The sequence below is a fragment of the Varanus komodoensis genome, unplaced genomic scaffold (genome assembly GCF_004798865.1).
Source record: "Varanus komodoensis strain SLA01 unplaced genomic scaffold, ASM479886v1 scaffold2, whole genome shotgun sequence".
NCBI classification, from domain to species: Eukaryota; Metazoa; Chordata; class Lepidosauria; order Squamata; family Varanidae; genus Varanus; species Varanus komodoensis.
This window is the reverse complement of record NW_025335568.1, coordinates 5,703,105-5,727,282: the sequence shown is the minus strand read 5'-3', so window position 1 is coordinate 5,727,282 and position 24,178 is coordinate 5,703,105. Positions and strand designations below refer to the sequence as shown.

At 45.6% G+C, this 24,178-nt stretch overlaps 1 protein-coding gene across 7 annotated transcripts in view; it reads right to left on the bottom strand.

Annotated features, from left to right (window-relative positions):
• CTNNA2 (catenin alpha 2) overlaps positions 1–24,178 on the bottom strand; it is a 510,292-nt gene that overhangs the window by 280,062 nt on the left and 206,052 nt on the right. The window lies entirely within an intron of this gene.

The window sequence follows — 24,178 nt, the reverse complement described above, 5'->3', positions numbered from 1 at the left end:
AACTGTGACAGCACTGCTGTTTAAGAGAACCCCCAGTGGCTAGAAAAGTCAGCAATAAGTAATTATACACTCACATTGTCTTGCTAATGAGATAAATCCACAAAGACCCAATGCCAAATTCAGGGAACACAGAGAGACAATCTGACTGCAAGGGTGGATGGTGATCAGTGTGGGATAAATACACCCTTTTTATTTTCCCAATATTTTAACAGTAAATTGGTTTTATCTTGGATTTTATCATTATTTAGCGGATGCAGTGTGTTGTTTGTTGTTTGCTGTATATAGTTGTTTTGTTTTTTAGGTTTTTGTTTTTGGTAAGCCGTCTGGAAACTTTAATATTGGAAGGCATATAAAAACTTTAAAAGAAGGAAGGAAGGAAGGGGGGGGGAGAGAGAGAGAGAGAAAGAGGACTTAATTGTGTTAAGTATGAGATTCTCTGATAAACTTTTTCAAAATGCCATCCACGTTTCTAACATGCCTGCTGTTGTTTTGATGTGCCATCAGGTCATCTCCGATTTACGGCGATAGGAATGGAAGACCTCCAAAATGCCTTATCCATGACAGCCCCGTTCAGCTCTTCAGCTTCTTTCATGGAATGAATCCATCTCATATTGGGTCATTCACGCTAAATTGTAATAACTGGTCAGAATGAAATAATTTGCTCCCAGCATTGCTTCTGTGATTTCTATTAGCACAAAGATGTCAGACAGGTTTTTTTAAAAAATAAATAAAAAGGTATTGTTTAATTTATTTATTTATTATTAAAACATTTTTATGCCGCCCCATTCGCCGAAGCCTCGGGGCGGCTCACAGGGCGGCTTAATAGCTGTTTCTTCAAAGAGGCAGTGCCCACACTTTGAAACTAACAAAATAGAAAGGGAATACTAAAGACTATGTCCCTAGCCAAATCTCCCTCAGCCTACCCTCAAATGCTGGCATATATCTCTTCATACACACAAGAACTAAGCAGACCAATATGTCATAAAGTAGACTTTTCCCCCTTAAATTCCTTTTGTCACCAAACGCGGTAGGCAGCCTTCCCCAACCTTTTAGCCTTCAGAGCCATTCGGACCACAACTCCCAGAATTCTCATCCAGCAGGGCCATTGACTGGGATTTCTGGGTCTTGCAGTCCAAATGTGCCCGGAAGGTGAAGGCTGCCCTTAGGTGTTATCACAGAACTAAGAAAAATACCGGCATTCCCTCTTCAGCGGAAAAGGAAGATGCTTCACATGGGGCTGTTCCAGGCACAAAAGTCTAAAATAGCCACCATTAAAAATAGCCACTGTCAAAGAGATTGTAAGACGACGCCTTCTATCTCAGATCAATGGTGCAGGTAATCCACCACTTTTCATGAAGAGGCCAACCAGTGCCTTGCGGGAAACTCATAAGGAAGATGTGGCTGCAGCAGCACCATCCCACCCATGTTCCCCAGCATTGTTGTTATGTGCCACCAGGTCATCTCAGACTTAGGGTAACCCTATGGACGAGAGCCTTCCAGAATGTCATATCCATGACAGCCCCGCTCAGCTTCAAGGCTGTGGCTTCCTTTGATGGCCATGGAGAGCCTCCTCCTCCCAAACACTCATACCAGAAAACAAAAGCCAATGCAGAGTGATGGGTAGAACATGAACTCTGATAACTGATCTAAACCACAGTTTGCCCCCTCATTCAGCTATGAATTTTACTGGGTGGCAAAGCAGAAGTGGGTTAACCTGAGGGCCAGGCATGGCCCAGAACCATGTATTCAAGTCCACAATCAAACTGAGTCCAGCAAACTTTCTGGCTCATGAGAGGCATCTTTTAAGTGGACAGCATGGTCTTTGCTTGAAATCAGCATTGCTCTTGGGCTGCAACCACACTGAGTATTAATTAGGGCCCCTGTTCTATCCATTGATTGCACCTTAAAGCTCATCCAAGTCATTTACACTACAGCTGCCTTCCCCAGTTTTGTGCCCTTCAGATATTGTGGGCAGAATTTGAGAAATCTTGGTTCTAGTCCCTGCTTAGCCCAAACCCCTCACTGTGGGATTATGGGTGAGTCAAGGACTCTCAGACTAACCAACCTTACAGGACTGTTGTGAAGATAAAAAAGAGAGAAGGGCAAGAGCCACCTTGGGATTCTTGAAAAAGGACACAAAGCAGGATATAAATGTAATGTTAATAGCAGCAGCTAGGGATATACAAGAAATTTCTTTTTCTAATTGCTTGATCAGGAGTCACTCAATGTGCACCTGTTGGATCGAACACAGATTCAGATGTAACCTGTGGCCAAGTTCATACTTTTCCAAACTAACAGTTCAATCCACAGACGAAAGAACATGCATCTGCCAGAATGCATACCTTTAAAAAGAAAATGCATCAGAACAATGTCGATGTTAGTCACAAAGTTGTGTCTGGTCCATCACGACCCCATGGAGAACATTCCTCCAGGCCCTCCTGTCCTCCACCATCCCCTGGAGTCCACCTAAGCTCACGCCAACTGCCCCAGTGACTCCATCCAGCCACCTCATCCTCTGCCAGTCCCTTCTAATTTTGCCATCAATCACACATTTAAATAATGCACCCAAGTAAGCCTTGATCAAACAAAAGGATTGGGGAGTGGGGAGAAAATGAACAATCTGATGTGGACTTGAGTAGGAAAGTTCAGGGAACCAAGGTTTGATTTGGATGCCAGGGAGTACTTCCCGACAGTCAGGACCCCGAGGGTATGGAATGGGCTTCCACAGGAGGTGGCTGAGGCCCCATCAGTGAGGGTGTTCAAAGATAGGTTGGACATGCACATGGTGGGCATGTCGTGAGCAGAGCTGGCTGGAGCTGGGGGTCAGACTAGATGACCCAGGAGACCCCTTCTGACTCGCTCTGTTTCTGTTTCTATGTTCTCCAGGAAGGAGCTTGAAAAACTATGCTAAATTCACATTTTGCTTAATTGCCCATCCCTAACTATAGCACATGATGGAAGAGGATGATGGGAGTTGTAGTCCAACATATTTGGGCACTGGGTAGAAGAGGCATGTGCTAGAGAAACATTTGAACCCTTGGAAGGAAAGATGCTTGCAGCTGGAGCAATGCAAAGATCCTTCATCTTGCATGCTGCTCCTCTAAGACAACCAGCCAAACCATGGATCCACCCGGCCTACAATGAGCACCACATTCTGAAATGCAGCCCAAAAGCACTTTACTTTTTTTCAGAATTTTCATGCTTTTAACAGTATCCATGCAGCAAAATCACCTCAAAGATTGCTCTCCACAAATGTCAACAACAGGCAAAAAAAATTAGACTAAGGAGTCACAAGAGCTTTTGCTGTTCTCGTTTTTAAAGAGCATGTCTTAAACCGTGGGGCATTTTGTACGTGAGTCAATCAATTCTACATAATATCTCCCCTTTTATATATCTGGAAATTATTCCAGTTACCACTTCTTTAATTATTGAGTTCATACATTTCTGAATCCTTGATCTTGGAAGCTGAGATGAGCCAAACTTCACGCTGCAAAATTGCCAGAGGAAGAAAGTAGAAAGGCGGTGGGGGATATTTCAGGCTCACTGAGGCAGGTTTAGGGCCTTAAAGCCAAGGCCACAGTTGTGGGGTCTCTGGGCATGTGCGCCTGGGGTTAGGCTACTACTGGACCCCCTTCTCCAAACAACATTGCATGCAGTCCTTCAGAGAATGATTCCATGGCTCCTGCTCTCACCTGGGAGCCCTGGGAAAATTCAGATCCCCAGACCAAAGTCAGAGCTCTAGGAAATTCTATGCTCCAAGCCCCCTCTCCCCTCATAGCCAGCATGGGGGAAAACATAGAAACAAAGTGAGCCAGAAGGGGCCTCCCGGGCCACCTAATTTGACCCCCAGCTCCACCTAATTTGACCCCCAGCTCCAGCCGGCTCCACTTATGACATGCCTACCATGTCTATGTTCAGCCTGTCTTTCAACACCTCACCGCTGGAGCTTCAACCACCTCCTGTGGAAGCCCAGTCCATGCCCTAGGGGTCCGAACCATCAGGAAGTACTTCCTGGCATCCAAGTTCAACATTGGTTCCCTGGGCTTTGCTCCATTGGAGTACGTCCTGCCCTCCACTACAGGGAAACCAAGGTGACGACCCACCTCTGCGTGGCACCCCCTCACGTACCTATGGGTGCATCTCCTTGGTCAGAAAATCAGGGTAAAGGGGGCATATCCCAAGAACACTCCAGCCTCCTCCTCTCTCCCTCCAGAACAGCTCAGTTAGGGGGCCCCAACCAGCCATCAGCTGAAGTTCAGAGCTGGAGGTGTGATCTCCACCTCCCCTGTTCCTCCCACACTGCACTGGATTTTTGTAAACTTGCAAGTTTAAGAGCATCCAAGCTGCAATCGATAAGATTCTGCCTGAAGGTGCCGAAGACAAGAGCTCTCGTTGCCCCAGCAGATTATCATGAATGTCCCCATCCACCAGCTGCAACGCCCAGTAGAATTATTAGGCATTCATGTCCTTATCTGCAAGGGGGGGGGGTTATTTTCCCTGGGACATGAGAAGCACAGGAATAATGATCAACTCCAGGGCTTTCCATAGGAGTAGCAGCAAGTCCTGCTGTGTCTTAAACAGAATCAGGCTGGGGATGACTTAGAGTGCTGAAGAGGGCTGGGAGTGGCATGAGGCTTTGCTTGCAAGGAGGTTAGCATGTGCTTAGCAGAAAGTGTGAAGGACAGAGCCGCTGATCAAACGAATCGTGCAGGTTTTTGAAACAAAGCGAACCCCGGCAAAACCTGTTTATCGAGGATGAAAGTGAAACAGTCATCACAACCCACAAACAGGAATGCATTTGGTTTTTGCTTTGCTTTTTCTTCTGCAGACTACTCACAACCCATTGATAAATGAACTCTCATCTGTCTCCAGGTGGCACACTGTGGTGCTCATCAAGCTATCTACTTTGGTCCAGGCAATCCAACAGAATAATTGGAAACAATATCTCTAATAGCCTTGATGGCACTGATAGATGCTGAATGGCATTTACGGGGAACATGCAGCCACGAACCTTGTTCTGCAACCTGTGCCACAAAAAGCAAGCAGACATAATTTAGGATACCCCAAAGCAACTGCCATTATGTATTTAAATGGACATCACCAATAAATGATGTGTCCGCTATAGAAAAACTTTAAATAAGTAAATAAATGGGGCACACACAATCGCAAATTGAAATGTCAGCCAGGAAGGCAGACTGCCATCCAACAGGCATTCTGCAATGTGTTAAAACATTTTATTATTTTTACTGGGGTGCAGCAAATGGAAATGATGATTAAAATTCTTCCCACTAAAGATGGGAGGCAGGCAACTACAAATTTATACCTGGATTTTATCTGCTGGGAAAAGGTGATCATATCTTATTCCAAGGAAAGCTTTTTCTTTCCAAATAAGTGGGGAATGATTCAGAAATTTTAAAAAGGCATACGTATTATATGCATAAACATTAAGAAAGAACACAGTGGTAACTTTTCTCCTCACATTGCCTCGTTTTTGTATGCTTCTTCTGAAGTCTTCCATTCACATGTAATGCTGGCACAACGGGCTACAACAAATTTGTGTGTCTGTATTTGCCTATGTGTCAATGAGTTATAGTTCTGACATTTCCTTTTCACAGCATTTCATTTTTCCAGATCCTTCAAGAAGAAGACTTCATGATGGACCATCTCAATCAGACACGTCTATGAAAGTGGGGTGGCAGGGAAAAGAAGCAACTTCTTCCAAGTCAGTTCCAAATTAATAAACCAACTTTCTGAAGGGCTTCTTTTAAACTCCAAGCTGCTAACATCTCTGAGCCCCAGCATCCTGTCTTCAGATGTTCTGTGTGAAGGATGTAAAATATGGACTTCCGCAGCTGCTATTTAGACAGCCTTTATTCCAGAGCTTCTACGTGGCCAATTGGGGTCCGAGTGACTACAGGGATGAGATGGAGTGAAATGAGGGCATGAAGCTGGCCATTGATCTATCATGGGGGTGTGGGGGTGGGAGACAGACTTTCTGCCCATTAGCACTTCAGAAGCCTCATTGTTACAAAGAGACATAATGGCCGGCAATTTAGTTTCATTCTGCCTCTTCAAACACAAATTCAGCACTTAGATTCCCAAAACAAACAAGTTGAGCAAAAGTCCGGACAACTTTCATACCAATTGCCTCCTGTACTTCCTCAGAAGAATCCACAAGTAGTCTGTGGTCCAACTGCACATTTTTGCTTTTGGTTTTCTGGGTCCAGAGTACAACCAGAAATAATATTATTTATGTTTTGTTTTCCTTTCAGCCTCTTCCCTTCCATGTTGCTGAATCAAGAGGTTCAAAGGCTGCTGGCAGGTACCCTGAAGATCTTTCTGGATCTTCTGCCTTCCAACATCAGAGGTCCTCATAAGCATGACCATGAATGGTCTCTGAGTCCATTTTGCTTCTCGTGACCTTCCTATCTAGATTCAAAGAATCTGCCTCCAAAGACATCAGCTCAAAATGCAAATACAAAGATTGATTTGCTCTTATAAGTTGTATTGTTGAGAATTTTCCCTCCAAGGCAGCAGCTGTCTTGGCAATGGAAAAATGGCTGCTTATGATTAGTCATTAAAAAGACTATAAATCAAATCATCAGCACATTCAATCATATACTAGTATGATGAGGATGATACCAACATTTTTTTCTTATCTTCCCAAGAAAGCATCAAGAGGGTCCAAAGGTCTTCTGGATCCCCACCTCTGGGGAATAACCATGCCAGCCTTCTCAGAGGCTGTAGGGGCAACAAGAGTGCTCCAGAGGGGAGAGGTGGGATCAGGGCCAGCTGGAATGTGATATGCCCTGGCGGGACTATTCATGGGAAGGCTTTTCACCAGGAAGAATAGAAGTCCCTGGGTTTAAGATGCAAAGCCAAATCCATGCTCATCACCTTTGAGCTTTGTGGGTCAGGGAAACCGAGCCAGCAGGGAGAGGAGAAGCGCAGAGCAGATGAGCTTCTGGCAGAGCAGAAATGGCACTGCCAGGTCCACCTCCCAGGCTCCAGCCACCAGCACTGACTGGCACTGCTGACGGGCTTGCTGAGAGCCCCTCACTATGTTACGGAGCTCCAGGAGCCTACACAGGGAAGGCATCCTTCCCACGGCACAAGCAAAGGTCCCAGGAAAAGGTGAGCCTCTTGGGACTTCACCTGAGGCCAGTGGGCCTTGTTGTCAGCCCCAGGCCAAATTCGGCTTCTGATGAGCACAATGTGGCTTGCTGTGTGATGTTTCTGACATGGCAACATTAGGGTGAAAGGAGGGGAACATCTGAAGGGTCTCCAGAGCGGGAACTGCATTTGGCTGAGAGCCATTTTATCACAAAATTCTTCCATGGGAAACAAGCCAGAAGGGAGGAGAGGGAACCTTCTGGCTCCCAGCATCAACCCAGGAGGGAGAGGCCTCAACACCCTGGTTGCTGTTTTGATCTGTTTATTGCTTATGGGTCAGATGTGTCATCAGAATCAAGGGATTAACTGCAGTCCTAGTAACCACTTCAGTCAAGAGCTGAGCAAGGCTGCCATGGATGGGATATTCTGGAGGGCTTTCACAGGGTCACCATAAGTCAGAGGCAATTTGGTGGCACATAATGACAAGCAATCACGCCATTGTGCATAAGTTAATATCCCAGCAGAAAGCCTGTTGTCGGAATCAGTATTCTTTATTGCCTAGATCACTTCCTCTTCCTCTGGGAATAGTTTTACTTTGCCAGACTCATTCCCCATAATCAGCTCGTGCTTCTGGAATCTTGTAGCCAAGCGACTCCAAACTATCAAGTCCTCGCAACTAGCAAGCTCAATGCATTTGACTCCCTGCCGGAGAAGTGTTGCTTTGCATCCACAGGATGCTACAGTTTTTGCCTGTACTTTCCATGAACTGAACTAATAAGATGCCTTCACTTCTGAACTTGTCATCCACTCTGGAACTTGTCAGTCAGAACTTGTATTATTAAACAGTTCTGTGGAAAATAATACAATACTGATCTTCTCAAGATCCTAATACCTTTGTCTTTGGCCTCCTGGACTAGAAAGTCTGAACTATGAGTCCCTTTTATGAAGTGCTGTTTTGTATTGATGCTAGCACAGTAGAGACGCCCAGTGCAGAGTCTCTGCTGGACTTGATCCTTGCTGCCGTGTACGTGTTTTGTAACGCCGTCTGACAGTGAGCATCTGGTAGCCTTATCATGTCGGAGGCCAACCTCAAGCACCAAGAGCTGCCAGGAGCCCTTTTCAGTAGAAGCCCTGAGAGAAAACTTTTTCTATTTCTGGAAGTTTTTCTTGTCTAGTTAATATCTGAATCCCTGGATCTAGTTCAACCTGGACCCAAGCAATGCAAGATCCTGCAAGATGGTGTGTCTGCTATAAACTGGGATTCTGCCTTCTCATGGACTATCCCTGTCTCCTTGAACCCTGAACTTGAAAGCCTGGGGCTTTTGTGTGTGGAAATCCTGTATTTGGGACTTCTTTATCACCTGAGGCTCTTTGGCCTGGTGTATGGCTGTGAAAGTTGGACCATAAGGAAGGCTGAGCGCCGAAGGATTGAGGCCTTTGAGTTGTGGTGCTGGAGGAGACTCCTGTGAGTCCCTTGGACTGCAAGGTGATCAAACCGGTCAGTCCTGGAGGAGATCAACTCTGACTGCTCTTTAGAAGGCCAGATACTGAAGATGGAACTCAAATACTTTGGCCTCCTAATGAGAAGGAAGGACTCCCTGGAGAAGAGCCTAATGCTGGGAACAATAGATGGCGAAAGAAGGAGGGGACAGCAGAGGATGAGGTGGCTGGATGCAGTTGGTGTCAGCTTAGGTGGACTCTGGGGGATGGTGGAGGACAGGAAGGCCTGGAGGAATGTTGTCCATGGGGTTGCGACGGGTCGAAAATGACTTGCAACTAACAACAACAACAAATTCTTCAATCTTTGTGCTTAGTTCAGCCTGAACCTTTGTTCTGTACACTCCTGAAAAATGACTCCAAAATCAGGGACTCTACTTGGCTCTAACTCTCCTTGGCCTTAAACTTCAGTATGGAAAGCCTGCTTTGGGGAATGTTTCTACCCCCACCCCTGGAGGCTCAAGCGGTGACCCCATTTCCGTTAGGAAACTTAGCTTCTAGTGGAATCTTGCATAGTGGGGCTGATTCCCCAAGGTCTTTGAACCTCTACTGTTGTTTCAAAGGTTAAATTCCTGGCAATGTTTATGCCCTTTCCCCTGGACTCCTCCTTAATCAAAGCCATGGGTTGTTAGTTCTCAGACTGGTTGACGCACAACTTTTTGGAGAAGTTCCACTTCTGGATTGTGAGCTCCATCACCTTTTTGCATTTGGAGAAAGCCAAGTCACTCAATGTGCGCCTTTGTCGTCCTGTCCTATGACGAGGAAATGGGACACTTCTGATGGGACCCAGGCTTATATTGATAAAATGCCCCAAATAAGCTTTTCAGTAGAAGGACTCAGATATTAGAAAAGCTGAAATGAATAAAACAGGGAACAGCCCAGTATTAGCATCAAGAAAGCCTTCCTTTCATACACGTGTGATTGCTGTGGAATCACCGGCAGATATATTCCGTGCCCTGTATGGAAAGTGGGCAAGGCAACCAGAAAGCTGCAGTAGCCCATTCTGTCAATCAAAATCAGAGGCATGCTAAAGACGCGTCCGTGAGTTCGACAGAGCATTGGATCCCGTCCATATCGTAGGTGGGAAGAAGTCAGAGTCACGGAACCAAGCGCACATGCCCAGACTCTCAGCTATTCCTTGAGCAAAGGCAATTTGTGTGGCCTGCAGGCCTCCCCTCCCACCCCTCTAATCGCTCCCGACCGCCAGCATGGCCGCCGCAAGGCAATCTTTAAAGGGAACGCCGGCTTCCCCCTACACCTTCTTGGACAGCTTAAATGCTGATTGATACAGTGCCGGATGTCAGTCAGACCTCTCTTTGACCGCACACAGATTTGCCATAGCTGCCATTTGCTCAGCCTGGCATTTTCATTGTTCTTTTGGCAGCAGTTACAGGGGTGTTTAGCAGTGTTTTGTTTAGCAGCTGTAAAGCAGATGCAACGTAATGAATACTCCACTGGCTTTTAAGAACACGGGGAAAGGAGAAAACTGCATGATTTCTCTCCCCTACTGCACTACCCCCTCCCTTTTATTCTGCTTTTCTGCATATCTGTATCATGAAAATCCAATTATTTAGCAGGACAAGTCTTCATAATTAAAGGGAAAGCCTTTGGGGAATATGCTGATTGGAATACTTATGTAGAAAGAGATAAAAAAGAATTATATGTGAAACTGAGATAATCTACGATTCAAAACCCTGGAACTTTTAAAACTGAATATTTCTTGGGAGTTTAGCCTACTCTCAGATAAAAGGAAACTTGAATATATGATTTGTTCAGTGCAAATTTAGTGATGATCAATTGCAGATGTCTGTTCCTGAAATTCCTGGCCTTGCATTTATTTATATACCTGTTTTAGAAATAATCCACATAGGTCCCCAGGGTGGGGTACTATTTAAAGAACAAAAACAGTACTGTAAGATTCAATACAAAAGTATTACAGAAATTATGAACATGCCAAGATATAGCGAAGTTTATGATATTGCCATGGTATCAGAGAAAAAAAAAGAAGGGGATAAATAGATAGATGCCTGGCCTATTATTTTGAGCATCTTTGGTTTCTAATTGGGAAATTAATGATGGAAATATTTTAGGTAAAGATACCTAAGGCAAAGGGTTTGACAATAATTAGACTTTTTTAGATAAAAAAGGGACAGTCTGTGCATTGCCACATATTAAAAACAGTGCCACCTTATGGCAGGTGGTAACATTTCATTATGCTTTGTGTTATGATCAAAACCCAGGTCAGGAAATATGCATCTTTTAGAGAGAAATGATACAGTCGCTGGGCAATTGTTGCACAGCTAGAGAAAATCCTTTCCAAGGTCAAGGGCAGCAACCTGGCCTTGGAAGGGGATTCGGGGATCCAGGCCCTGTCCCTCTCTCCTCCCAGCGAGAACAGAGTGCACCAGGCAGGCCACCTCCCCGAGGCCAGGAAATTGGCCGTGCGGTAGGCGGAAAGTGGGGATTCTGGTGGTCAGGGATGGAAACAGACCAGAGAGGCCCAGCTGTGATTCGCCCTGAGCCTTCTGCAGCCTGCTTTCCTCCCTCTCCAAAATTCCCTTGCTAAATAGACTCATCTCATGAGATGAGAAGGCTCGGGGGACAGGTGTGCCAGCATCCCTTCCACTCTTCTTCCTGCCCTGCTTATTTCAGCCAGTAAAGTATGGGAATCTTGGAAGCTGCTGAGTTTGGCCCCTTTTGCCCTTACGACACAATCCTATCCATGTTTAAACTGAAAAATCTGACACAGTTCGTACCATCCCCATGCCAGGGAAATGCAGGATTTTTTTTCTGGGAGCTGCAGGTCTTTTTTCCTATGTAAACATGCATAGGAAGCTGTTCCTTTGCTGCCTTCATTACTCCAGTAAATATGAGAAGCAAACTATAATTGATTAGGAAAAGGTTGCAGAAGTAATGGGCATTCAGTTCAAAAGAGACAGTGTAGGAGAGGGATTTAGCTCTGGCGACACCATCAGAAGTTTGGTGATGGATGGGCGGAAATCCCACTCACTGCTCAGAGTGTTACTGAGAGGTACAGAAAGAAAATAAACATGCAGTAAATAAAATATGGTAAAAATCCTAATTGCAATGGATGTCAAAGAGAATTACTGTAAATATTACAACAGGTATATTTGTACCAAATAAGAAGACACGGGGCTTCCTACGAAATAAGAAGATGCAGGGCTTAGAACATGAAGTTGGAGCTAGGGTTCTTGTGAAGTAGATAACACAAATGTTTTTGGCACTGTACTACATTTAAAACTTACTGGAATCTGATTTCATTTTATCTAGTACAGATGGCAAGATGCAGGTTTCCATATGATCATCAAGAGATATGCCTTAATTACATTAAAACATGATGGGGAATTAGGAATTGACCTTTTAACTGTGGGAAAGATCTCAGCAACTTCATTTGGGAAAACAGGGGTTGCCACTCTGCTGTCCGGTTGATTTTCAGAGGACAAACGGAGCAAGGCACCTGGAGCGAACACACGACTCGAAACGCCTAGTCACAAGGGGAGAGGAGCGGCACTCACGACAAATGCATGGAGTGACATTTACCATGTGGAAAGCCCTTAGAAGCCGGACGGAAAGGGCACAATTATGAAAATGGACCTGAGAAGGTATGCTTGCAAAAGACAAAAAGGAAAGTCTCCACCCATGCCATTCCATAAAGTTCTGATTTACTCGCTCATTTCTCTGGCACTTTCCCCTCAGTAACAAGAAAGATCCCCCTAACAAGACCACAAAAAAATGACATATTTCTTCTGTCAAAAACATGTCTCTGTTAAAGCTAATATGGCCGTTTCGACTAGTTCATTGTTTTACAGCTATTTATTTTATTATTTGTTTATTTTTGCACTTATATGTCAGCCCCTCTAGTCCTAATGGAGTCTTGCACCCGATCCCAGAGGCTCAAAACAGCCTGGAATATTTTCACATCCACTTTCCCACTGCAAGTACAATTGTTGTGATTATCTTGTGGTCAGCAACTGCCTGCCTGCATCAGGCTCATGTATAAAGCCTCGGGGGCAAATCACGAAGCACAATGATCAAATAGAGCCACACTGGAGCACCAAAATAGAAAGCTTCCGTGTTTCTGCTGCAAAGAACAGAACTCTCAGTGTGAGAGGCTTCGGTTTGCCAGCTGCTGGTCAATATGAGTGTGAGATCCTGCTCCGTTAGTATCCTGCTGGCTGGTCACTGTAAAGAAGTAATGCTAAATGGTCGGATCTAGTATGGCTCTTCCCGTGTTCCTATGATTTTAGCAATTGTATTCTGAAGCAGCAAGCTGGAAACCCACAACACTTTGTTGCAGGACAGAGTAAGGAAGCTGCAATGGATATAACTTATCAAAGAAGTGCTAAAAGAGGTAGACAGGGCAGAAAGTCACAAGTCCTTCAGCTTCAGGCACAAACATAGAAACAGAGCGAGTCAGAAGGGGCCTCCTGGGCCATCTAGTCTGACCCTCGGCTCCAGCCAGCTCCACTCATGACATGCCTGCCATGTGCATGTCCAACCTATCCTTGAACACCCTCACCAATGGGGCCTCAACAACCTCCCGTGGAAGCCCATTCCATACCCTTGGGGTCCTAACTGTCAGGAAGTGCTTCCTGGCATCCAAACTGAACCTTGGTTCCCTGAGCTTTGCTCCATTGGAACTCATCCTGTCCTCTACTGCAGGGGGGAAAAGGTCATGGCCCACCTCTGTGTAGCACCCCTTCATGTACCTGTATGTTGCTAACAGGTCCCCTGAGTCTCCTCCTCTCAAGGCTGAAAAGACCCAGCTCCCTCAGTCTCTCCTCGCATATCTTACCCTGCAAACCAGCCACCATCCTAGTGGCCCTTTGCTGCACTGATTCCAACCTTGCTATATCCCTCCTGTAATGAGGGGCCCAGAACTGAGCACAATACTCCTGCTGCGGGCGCACCAGAGCCATATACAGTGGCAGTAATCCCTCTCTCGATCTAGAAGCCATGCTTCCATCTATGCATCCAAGGGTGGTGCTCGCCCTCTTGGCCACCGCGTCACACAAGTGTCAGCATTGGAGGTGAACCTGGCTCCAGAAGCGAGCCAATGCAAGCCACTGAAGAGAGAGCTTGGGTGAGGACACTGGTCTAGCTGGAAGGCTTTCAGTAGCAAGCAAAGTGGGAAAGGGGGGATGCTCTGTTTGCCTGTGTTTAAGGCCGGAATGCTCCACAGACCCCCTCGGGTTGGGGTAGGGGTGCACTTTGAGAATCAGGGTTTGAGTGGGGCTCTTGCATCTTTGCAAATCAAAAGGGGTATAGCTGCTGCTACAGGTCTCCATCATCACACCTGCACATAATACAGTGGGGGATTCATCAGGTTCAATTAGATTGCATCTGGCACAAGCTATTGGAATTTTCTATTTAAATGTGGTTCAAATATTTTTGTGTGGCATTTTTGTTCCCTAATGTTTTTATTTGGTGGTGCATTTTAGACTGTGTTTTAATGCTGTAAATTGCCCAGATAGCTTCAGCTGTTGCATGGCATAGAAGTTAGTACTCTTGCATGCAGCACCTCCTTTAGTCTTGCATCAAGAGTTCATTTCCCTCCCTGTTATTTATTTTACCGGGAGACCTCATTGGATTAGGATGGGAGAAGGTTGCAAAACTACCTGACTGTTCCTGTCTAGAGAAAGGAAAAGGGCAAACGGTTCTTCTAGAGACATAGAGTTTCAGCCTGCTTATATTCCATTGATTCCAAGCAGGGCTGGCCCTACCGTTAGCAGAGTGAGGGGGTTATTGGATTGTTGCACTTCTACAGCCAGGAAAGGAGAAGAGAGGCCTGCACAGTCTTTCCTTCCAGGTGACAAAATAACCGAATTGTCCTTGATTCATACACAGGTTGGGCAGGTAGCCTCATTTGTCGCTTTGCTTGGGACAGCCTAGATTTAAGGGGACAAATAACCGTATCTCCAGGTGGTCCTTTCTGAAAGGGAGAACAGACACATCAAACTCAAATTCCAGGATAGTCCTTCTCAATGCCTTCCAAGACAAGATCAGCATGCTGATAAAATCTTTGCTTAGAAGTGATGGGATGCACAGCATAATTATGTGATCTCTCCGCTCGGATTTGCAGCAGTACAGCTCTGTAATGAGGAGACCATCTGGTCCTGCTGAAGATGCTGACAGGGTGGCTGGCTGGGTGTGAAATTGCAGGGAGGTGTGCCTTGAGACCAGGTAGACGAGGAAGAAAAAGGTCACTGGGTGCAGACGTGAAGCAGGCATACCTGGTTAGGATTTACACTGATAAGGTACGGAGAAGGGTTTTTATGTTAGACTGCAGACACAAGTCATTATGTTTGAGAAACTGCATGACAGGACTTGGGAGAGGAGAGGAGAGGAGAGGAGAGGAGAGGAGAGGAGAGGAGAGGAGAGGAGAGGAGAGGAGCCTTAGACCAACTAGTTCAACCCCCTGCTCCACTTCTACCTGTGGTCACCCATCCAACTGTAGGCTTGTGCCTTTCTACCTTAACCAAGGTGACTCGTCATGCTAGCTTTAATCATTTAAATACTTTATTTCAAACAATTCTTAGCACTTTTGTACCTGAAAACTTAACTATCTCGAATGGATGAAAACACTGAAGCTGCCAGATGCCTGCTTTTATTTTATACGGATGTATGTGTACGTGTGTGTGTGTGTGTGTGCACGTTGTGTGCTTGTGTTCCATATAGTAAGGCATTACATTCTACATTTCCTCACGATCATTTTTTTGCAGAGGATGCAGGGTAGATATCGAGAGGTTCAAGAGTGGATATGCCGGAAATTCAAATGCCCTGCATGTACTCTTCACACCAGGTTCCCTGCTGCGTTCCCAGCTTTCAAGATGGGATACAAGTGTGTTCATTGATTGCATTGGAGAGAAATTCAACTTTTCTATAGAGCATCCTTGTAATCTTGCATCAGTAATTTTAAAAAGAAAATGCATTTTTCTCCCCCAGTCAATTCCTTGTATAAAATGTGGAGAAGGAAGTTGATTTGCAGGTCAGCTTCTGAAAGTTGTCACAATAGTTAGTTACAGAGGGAGATTAATACAAAACGAATTATTTGGTCTATCCTATCGCAAATTTCCCCCCATTGCATTCATTTTATTTCCACACTTCCTGGAATGGAGAGAGGCATTTTCTGTCCCTTTTCACAGAAGAGCGAAAGTGTGCCATCAGCCTTTCTGATCATTTGGGATCATTTGGGATCATTTGGGAGCATTCAACACTGAACAGATCTCACTTTTCAAGCAACTTGATCCCCTGAGTATTAATATCTGCATCTGCTGGCACACTGAGGACTCAGTAGGAGTGCTAAATAAACATTTTAATTTTAAAAAATCTGAATTAATTTGCTTAGGCTACATCTAAAATTATGTTGGCTCTAATGATTTCAACATTCAATAGTTGACATTTTATATTATTGGTACATTTCCCCCGATTTTCTTAAAGTTAGAGAAACTCTCAGACTCACTACAGTCCCCCATGTTCATTCATTGCAGTTACTGCTGCATTGATATACATCCTCTATTATTTAGTTTATTTAATCCTCTAAGGAACTCAAGGTAACTGGCATCATCCTCTGCCTCCCCTCCACTCGATCCTCAACAACCCTGCAAGGTAGGCTCAGTTGAAAGTCACTGAATGGCCAACAGTTGCTCAGTGAGCTTCAAGGCTGAGTGGGGGACTTGAACCCAGATCCCTCAAATGCTCTAACCACTGGACCAGGGTGGCTCTCAAGTTTAGTGTGAAATTGCCCTGCCATCCTTGTTTCGAAGCAGGAAACTGGGACGAAGCAGTTGGTTCAGTGCAACTGCACCTTTTCCATTCTTTCTCCTCCAGATGAGGAATAAAATCCACCCAGGCAAATGCATCTGTCACCATCATGGTGGTGAAGGAACTTCGGGGCCATCAGGGAACCATATTGCAAATAATAACAGATCTTGGAATAATAAGACTGCATGACAACGGATAGAGCTTCTAAATACATATTAACATTTTCCATAGGCTTTCCTGGAAGATAATAAGGTCAACCAGACCTAGCAAGCAAAATCTACCATCACGTGCATGCGACATTTAACTGTGCACAAATTATATCTGCAAACCAGCCCTCTGCATGAAATATTTCTGTTCTGGCTTCCAGAGGAAAGCGTTTCTTCCACCTGTAAACTCACTGCTTGCATTTTCCTCTGCTAAAAATATTGGCACCCTTCCTGTGTGGTCTAGCATCCCAGATTGTCTGCTCCTTCCAATTTAATATATGACAAACAGCCTCTTGAGTGGGCTAGAGAGACTCCTTTTTCTAGTCCCTGTGAATGTATGCCACAGACACGACGAGGCCAGGGATTTCATGTGAATCAATCTTCTTCCCAGAAGCTGATTTTGCCTAGACCCTTGACCCCTCCACGGCAGCAGGCGCTGCACCTTAAAAGCTGGAAACGATCTGTGCTCACGGCTGAATTAAGCATTTCACACGTCCCTCACTGCCCTTCTGGACACTTTGCTCACCGGTTGAGGTCTTCTACCCTGAGAGCGGTTTAAGCAAGAAGCACAGGAGCGAATTGTGCCTCCAGATTAAGATGGGCTTGTCTAAAAAGCTAATGCCAGGCGTTGTTCCAAGAGAGGTGCACAACCGGTTCAGAGCCCTGTGGCCGCTTAACATCCGGCCAACAAGACCACCGCCTGATCACTGTTACAGTGGCAAGAGGGACATAGCCATGGAGCCCTGCCTGAATGCCATGCAGGCTTTCCAAATTCCTTTCCCCCTCTTCCTGCCCAGAAGGGCAGGAAAAAAACTGGAGACCATTCCACCAGCAGCAGCAGCAGCCGCAGCAGCAGCATCTTAACCTCAATTCCACCCAAGAGCTGAAGCTCTCTGCAATGGAATGAGCTCCTGCATCCTTCCGTTCCCTTACGCAGAGCAACTATGGCACCCTGGGAACGGATCGCTGCCCATCCTCATGGTGTCGTGCTTCAGCACCATTTGTGGATGCAGCCCTGTTCTCTTCCTAGTTGTCTCCTTGTCCCTTTCTCCTTCCCCCCATCCCCCTCCTCTTCACACGTTTTTTCACCCATTTTAAGTAACCTTTGGCGCAGCCCTGTGGGGATCCTGTGGGATATCATCTTCCAGCTCCCATGAACACTCCCTGTTTGTTCTCCTCCCACCTCACGGAGAGGCCAAATCAACGTACTCTGAAACGTGTATCTCCTGTTTGCTCAGAAATGGTTCCTGGTGGAGGTTCTAGTTCCAGCTGGCAGGACGAGTAACTAGCAGTTCTGTTGAGAGGATGATATTGACGGACATGCTACGTCACTGTGATGGTCAGAAACGTTTGCTTGCGTTGCTTGCCCCGATAGTTATGCTACTCTAACACCAACTCTTTCCCAAACGCACATAGATGGAAGGGGAGAGAGAGAGTCAGAGAGATTGGGTGAGGCATGTTTTGATTTTTACTCCTCCCAGACTGCTGGTCTATCAAACATCTGCCTTCAGAGTTAGCAAACAATTCCTTAATATCAGGAGGATTAAGCAGTAGCCTTCAGGCTGTGTTAGGTGTCCGGCTCTTTCAGAGCTGGAGGTTTGGTTGTCCAAGAGCTGCATGTACTTCATTTTCATCAGAGAAGGATCTTCTCAACCCTATTCATCAGGGGGAGATAGCATTTCCCTACACTGGTGCTGATGGCGATAATTGGTTGTAATACATAAACTTATCGTAATGTAATAATAATTCACATCTAATGTCAAAGGATGCTTGGGAGTACATGAGCATGTGGCAGGAAGCCGACAGCTCACATGCTCCCTCCTAACCTTGTGAGCACGCATCCTTTCTGAAGTGATGCCAAATCTCCTGAATTGCAGCCGTACTGGGACGGGGACGTGGCCATCTATGCCCTCCTTGGGACAGGATAACCTAGCTGGGTTGTAAGAACTGGGTCGTTATTTATTTCTAAATCATAAACAGTTTTACATAGAAGCTCAGTCAGTCTTTCTGTCAGCCTCTTCATGGCTTTTAGAGGACAACCATACATATCGTGGGTGCACATCCCAGGAGCCACGGGGTGGCTGGGAAAAGCTGCCGTGCCCTGGGAAAGGGGAGTTGACCCCAGAGCTGCACAGTCACCATGGACAGAACTGCACTGACTTTCCCTCCAAGGCTGGAAACCCTGCCTTGAAGAGGAGGACAAAAGTTGTTTTGGTGGGCAGGGGAGACCCTGCAGCCTTCTCCCCATCCAAAAACCCCCTCACTAGACAGGCTGAACCCACCCCCCCAGTAGAAATAAGACAGATTGGAGAATGCAGAGGGGGAGGGCAATATTATCTTCCCCACTCAACTCACCTTGCTGGCTTCAACCCTACAAGGCACATGACCCATAGAAGCCTTCTGGTTCAGGAGCTTGCCATGAAGAAACCCTTTCCTCTCTGGGTTCAGAGCCCCAATTTCCCAACATTTGAATGTGCAAGCAAGCACTTTAATTTCATCAAAAGTCATTCCATCTGAACATTTTATTCCACCCATATGGATCCAATCCCAAGTTTGGCAAGGTAGATTTGCTTAACAAATTTCTAATCAAGTATTCTAACATTTCAGTCCTGTGTGAGTTTAGACTGGGGAAAAGAAATGAAAACAAAGCAAAGCATACAACTCCCAGGTATGCTATTCGGGGTGTCCTGGGATGTTCAGGCTTTTGTTCCTGTCTAAACTTGCATAACAAACTTAGGTTTGTTAAATAAACTGAGTGAATTTCATCAGTGGTAAAAACAAATCAAATCAATTAGTGATTATTCTCACTTGCTCTCATCCTCTCTTGCTTACTTGCACTCTCTCTCTCTCTCTCTCTCTCTCTCTCTCTCTCTCTCTCAATTTTACACACCTGCATAATTCTGGGGGAAAGCTTTTGAAATGAATACTCTTTAGCAAGATACTTTCTCTAAGGCTTCTCTAAGGCGTTCCAAATTTCTAGCATAGCATTTCTTCTACAGAGATAAAACCCAAGACATTCCTTCCAGACGGACCTAGCACTTTCTTCTCTTTCCTTCCAAATGGTGCATTACTGTTCTGTCTGTCTGTCTGTCTGTCTGTCTTTAGAATTTTCCATTGTCAGGTCCTATACCATACCAAAGGACAATCTGCACCTTTATCTTATGGAACAGGTGAAGATAAGGATTCAAATTGTTTCCTTTACATATGTCCAGTTTAAGCGTCTTAAAATTCCCAAACTGGGCTGGTGTCCAAGCCTCCCTCTCTCCCTCTCTCCCTCTCTCTCTCCCTCTCTCTCTCTCTCTCTCCCTCACACACACACACACACACACACACAAGATCTAACTGTTGGGAATGAAAGAGGCAGTGGTTCTTGGCATGCATCCAGGGCCAGGATGACACGGACTCTTTGGGTGAGGAGGGGGGGTGCAGGTAATGGGGCCTCCAAACCCATAGAAGACAAGGCAGGAGAGCTCATCCCAGTGTTGCCATCGGAGTCTGCAAGTGCAGGGAGGGGGCATTGGACAGGTGACCCAGGAGCCACATGAGCCTGGTAGAATCCTTGGCCGCATGGCAACGTCAGGACAGCAGGACTAGCCAGCCAGAGGGCCTGTGTACCATGAGGAGGGTTGTCCAACCAGGGTTACTCAAAGGAGGGGACCCAGAAATAGCTTGGGTTCCACAAACTGCTGTATGCATGCTCAGAAACTCTCTCCTCGCTGGCTATAGTTTGTGGGATGTAGATTGGAAATACAGTTTTTGCCAAAGAATGCTCTGTTGTTCTGAAAGAGCAAAGGGGGAAACCCAGCTCCCAAGACTAACCAGTGGAGTATCTGGCAGCCCAACATTGGCGAGATGCCTGGGTTCCAGCTTCCTGGGTCCAGAAAAGGCAGAGGATCGGGAATGCAAGTCACTGGGCAGATTTGTTCAATGCCAAAATCACATGCTGTTGTCAGAAGGGAAGCAAGCGGCCTTGTAGGACTGCCACTCTTTGAACAGATCATCATTTTAGTCAACCAAGAAGATCACTAAGAAGCTTGACCAACCTGTCACTCAGAGAAGATATCACCCCTCCACATCTCTCCTGCCCACATCAATCTCTTACTGTTTAAAGATTACAGCAAAAGTCACACATGCTTTCTTAAAAGGACAAGTGGCCTATTGGTACTGAACAAGGGAACACTGATGGAGCAGGTACTTAGTTCAAAGATAACGGAACATGTTGAAATCTGCAATCACACTATTGCCAATTAAATTCAACAGTGCCGTCTAGTTGCTCTGGAAATTTCATCCAAAAATAGACTGTCTGCAGCCCATGTGGAGCTCCCTGCCTCTCGCATTAAAAAATCACAGCTGTGGTGGTGCCGTCCCACGGCTGTCATTTAGCCTCATCCACATACCATACTAGGAAAAGAGCAGTGAAGAAAGCAGTCAGATGCTGAGCAGAGATGGCCTACAATCGTTCGTTAGCAACACAGTTGCCTGAACACCAATTCATCTCATATGTTCTGCAGGTTGGGGACTTGGGCCGGGAGGAGTGAAAATAAAAATATTTTCTCGGGTCGCACTCACTCATCACACAATTAAAATCACAGAACCACCCAAACAGGGAAGCTCAGGATGCTGCTGCAAGCGGCTCCGACGTGCCTCCGAGCAGAAAGAAGTCCCCCACCTGTGCCGCAGGTGTCTTTGCTCTGTTGTCTTTGCTGTATGAACCGGGCATGCGGCCATCATTAATTACTTGAGTGTTCATAGGTGATTTCTGCAAACTGCAATGGGGCAGAGAAGAATCACTGGCCCCATGGGCTTTCTTGGGGTGCATTGGGAGGGAGAAAGAGGGCTGCTTTGGGTGCACATTCTCAAGGGCTGTTGCCTGGTCTCCAGAAGAAGAGTTGGAGGAGGAGGAGGAGGAGGAGGAGGAGGAGGGTCAGTTCCAGACACTGAGATGAGAGATGTGGAAGTGCTTATTCAAGGCCAGACTCCCCAGGTGGACAAGCAGCCTCTGGGAACAGTAAAGATGTACAATTGGTGGGAGGGGACTTGGAAGAGGGGAGTTTCCCAGACCCAGGAGAGGCAAGCATGGCTCTTGATCCCATGACATGTCTCCAGCAGAGGAGGGTGGCCCAATTAGAGGATCGGCATGTGAGGAGGAGGTGTCCTTGTTTTCAGAAGGCCCCTCTGGAAGGGGTGGGGGCCAGGCATGCTCATGAGGAGCATTCCTGGAAGTGAACACCAGGTTGGGTTCCACAAACCACCCTATGAGATTCTTTCTGCGGGGGTTGTGCATCTTTGGTCAAAAAAGAACATTTTGCAAAAAGGCCTGTGGCTTTGAATGTGGAAAGGGAGGAACTCTGGTTCATGACAGGGAAGAAGGGACAACTGTTGGTAAAGGTATGAGCTCCCACAGAAAGGGTAAGCAAGCTACACTTAGGATGGAAAGCAACCCAGAAAATGGGCAAGATCCCCAACTAGATCCAGTCTAAAGAGCAAAAACCACTGGAAAACATTTTGTGTTGTTTCACTTTTTCAGTGGTTGAGCTGGGTGAAGATTGCATTCCCATCCCTGAGTTGCCCAGTGATCTGGGGACTAAGAGTTATTTCTCACCACCCTTCTCTTCCCATTTGCAAAACAGGTTCAACCTGTTTGACAGCCACCTCAATATTTTCAAGATCCCAGATAGCAGATTGTGTTTAACACCACCTTAATCAAATTGCTCATTCTCACACTGAATGTGCATGCTACCTCTGTTCAATTATATCAATCTTTTCTTGTGGTGTTTGGCAACTGCACAATTATACCCCCACACTTCAGTTTGCCATAGTAGAATCCATTTTGGACACTACATTCAAAACCTTTCTATCTAGAAAACAGTGTTCTCAAACTGTATCAAAGAAACAAGGGTTCTGTGAATCCCCTTCACCAAAGATGTATGCAAGGGGAGAGGCTTCTCAAAGGAAACAAACCATTTTGTGGGGCACAAGGCATGGATAATTTGACATTTTTAGACAAAATGAGCTTCTGGATCTCTTCAACCGTTATGTAACACAGCAGGGGAGACGTACAAGCTCGTACCTTTGTTTTGATATATTTCTCTCTGATCCCTGACATAATGATCCCAACATAAGGCCAAAAATAAAATGCTGGCATAGACATCTTCTCTGCTGTCAACTTGGTATTACAAGGGACTGGGGGAAGGGGGCGTTTTCATAGGTACAAGTCGTACATTTTTTCTATAGTCTGCCTTCACCACAGAAAAAAGAAACAGCTGGTGGAAACACTACCCTTTGGTGAATTTGCACACTATGAAAAATTTCTCAGTAAGTAAGAGATCACCAGGGTGCCTGGAAAATGAAGAAAGAACAAAAGGTTTACTCATTTTGGTCTGCCTTTCTGTGACTATTTCCAACTGGGATAATGGATAAGAGAAGAAGCATTGTGTCCTTAATTATGACTACTGGCCATCTCTCTCTCTTTTCTCTCTCTCCCCCTTTGCTAGCAAAGTGACCTCAACATTCCTGCCAATGCCTCTCCCCTAATTTCAACCCAGGAATGAGAAACTCACTCAGATATGAACCCACCGCAATTTTGCTCAAGTTGTTTTCCATAAGACCTTGAGTCTCCCAGAAGTACTATCTTAGATTTTTGTAAACCTACACGAGAGGACATTATACTCATCGGTTTAATGAGTTAGCCTGTTCACCTCTCAAGGGATGTATGTAAAAAGTCTTTTCATTCTCTGGTACAAAGGGATATAATGTACAATTTCTGAGAAATGGTGAAAAGATAAACATAATACAAATCAATATAAATTATTATTCAGGAATGCATTATCTCAATGACTGCAAAGATAAAAAGGGGACGGGACATAGAGGATAAAGGTTTGTCCTGCATTATTAGGCTTTGGAATATCTCCCTTATTACTCTGAGTAAGAAAACAAAAGAGAATCATCTGACAAGGTTATGAAAATCTACTCAGGAAATTGCACAAGCAGTTCCCTGTAATTACTACCTATCTCAAACAGTTCGGGGTTGTGCGTGACAGGCCCATTTCCCCACCATATCCCATCTAAAGAATAACTACAAAAACCCATGTGTCCATCAGATCATCTATTAAACTGGTTGCTTGTGAAGAGAGAGGTTCTCTGTAACGGCCTGCAGGCTACGGAATCAAGTCCGTTCTCTGGTCCACCAGATTGGGACCTGCCTCTAGAAGCATCTCCCAGACATATATCAGCCACAGAAGGTCTCTTTAGAAGTTTCATTGCCAAGCTACCAGAAGTGTTGCCTGTAGGGCAAAGAGGAGTTTCCATCCTGGACCCCAAGGCAAGCTCTGCTCCTGCAGTGAGTTCCAGTGGGCAACTGGGAACTGCAAACACAGTTACGTGAACCACAATACCAGGTGGAATGCCTCTCCCAACCACCATCTCCTGGGACACCACCACCAAGTTTATTCATTTATTAAACACGTTTCTAACCCATCCACCACTAGTGTCTCAGGATGGCTTACAATAAAAAAATGAGTAGAATAAAACAAAACTCCATAGCATCCGACAACTGAAATACTAAAACCCCAGGTAAA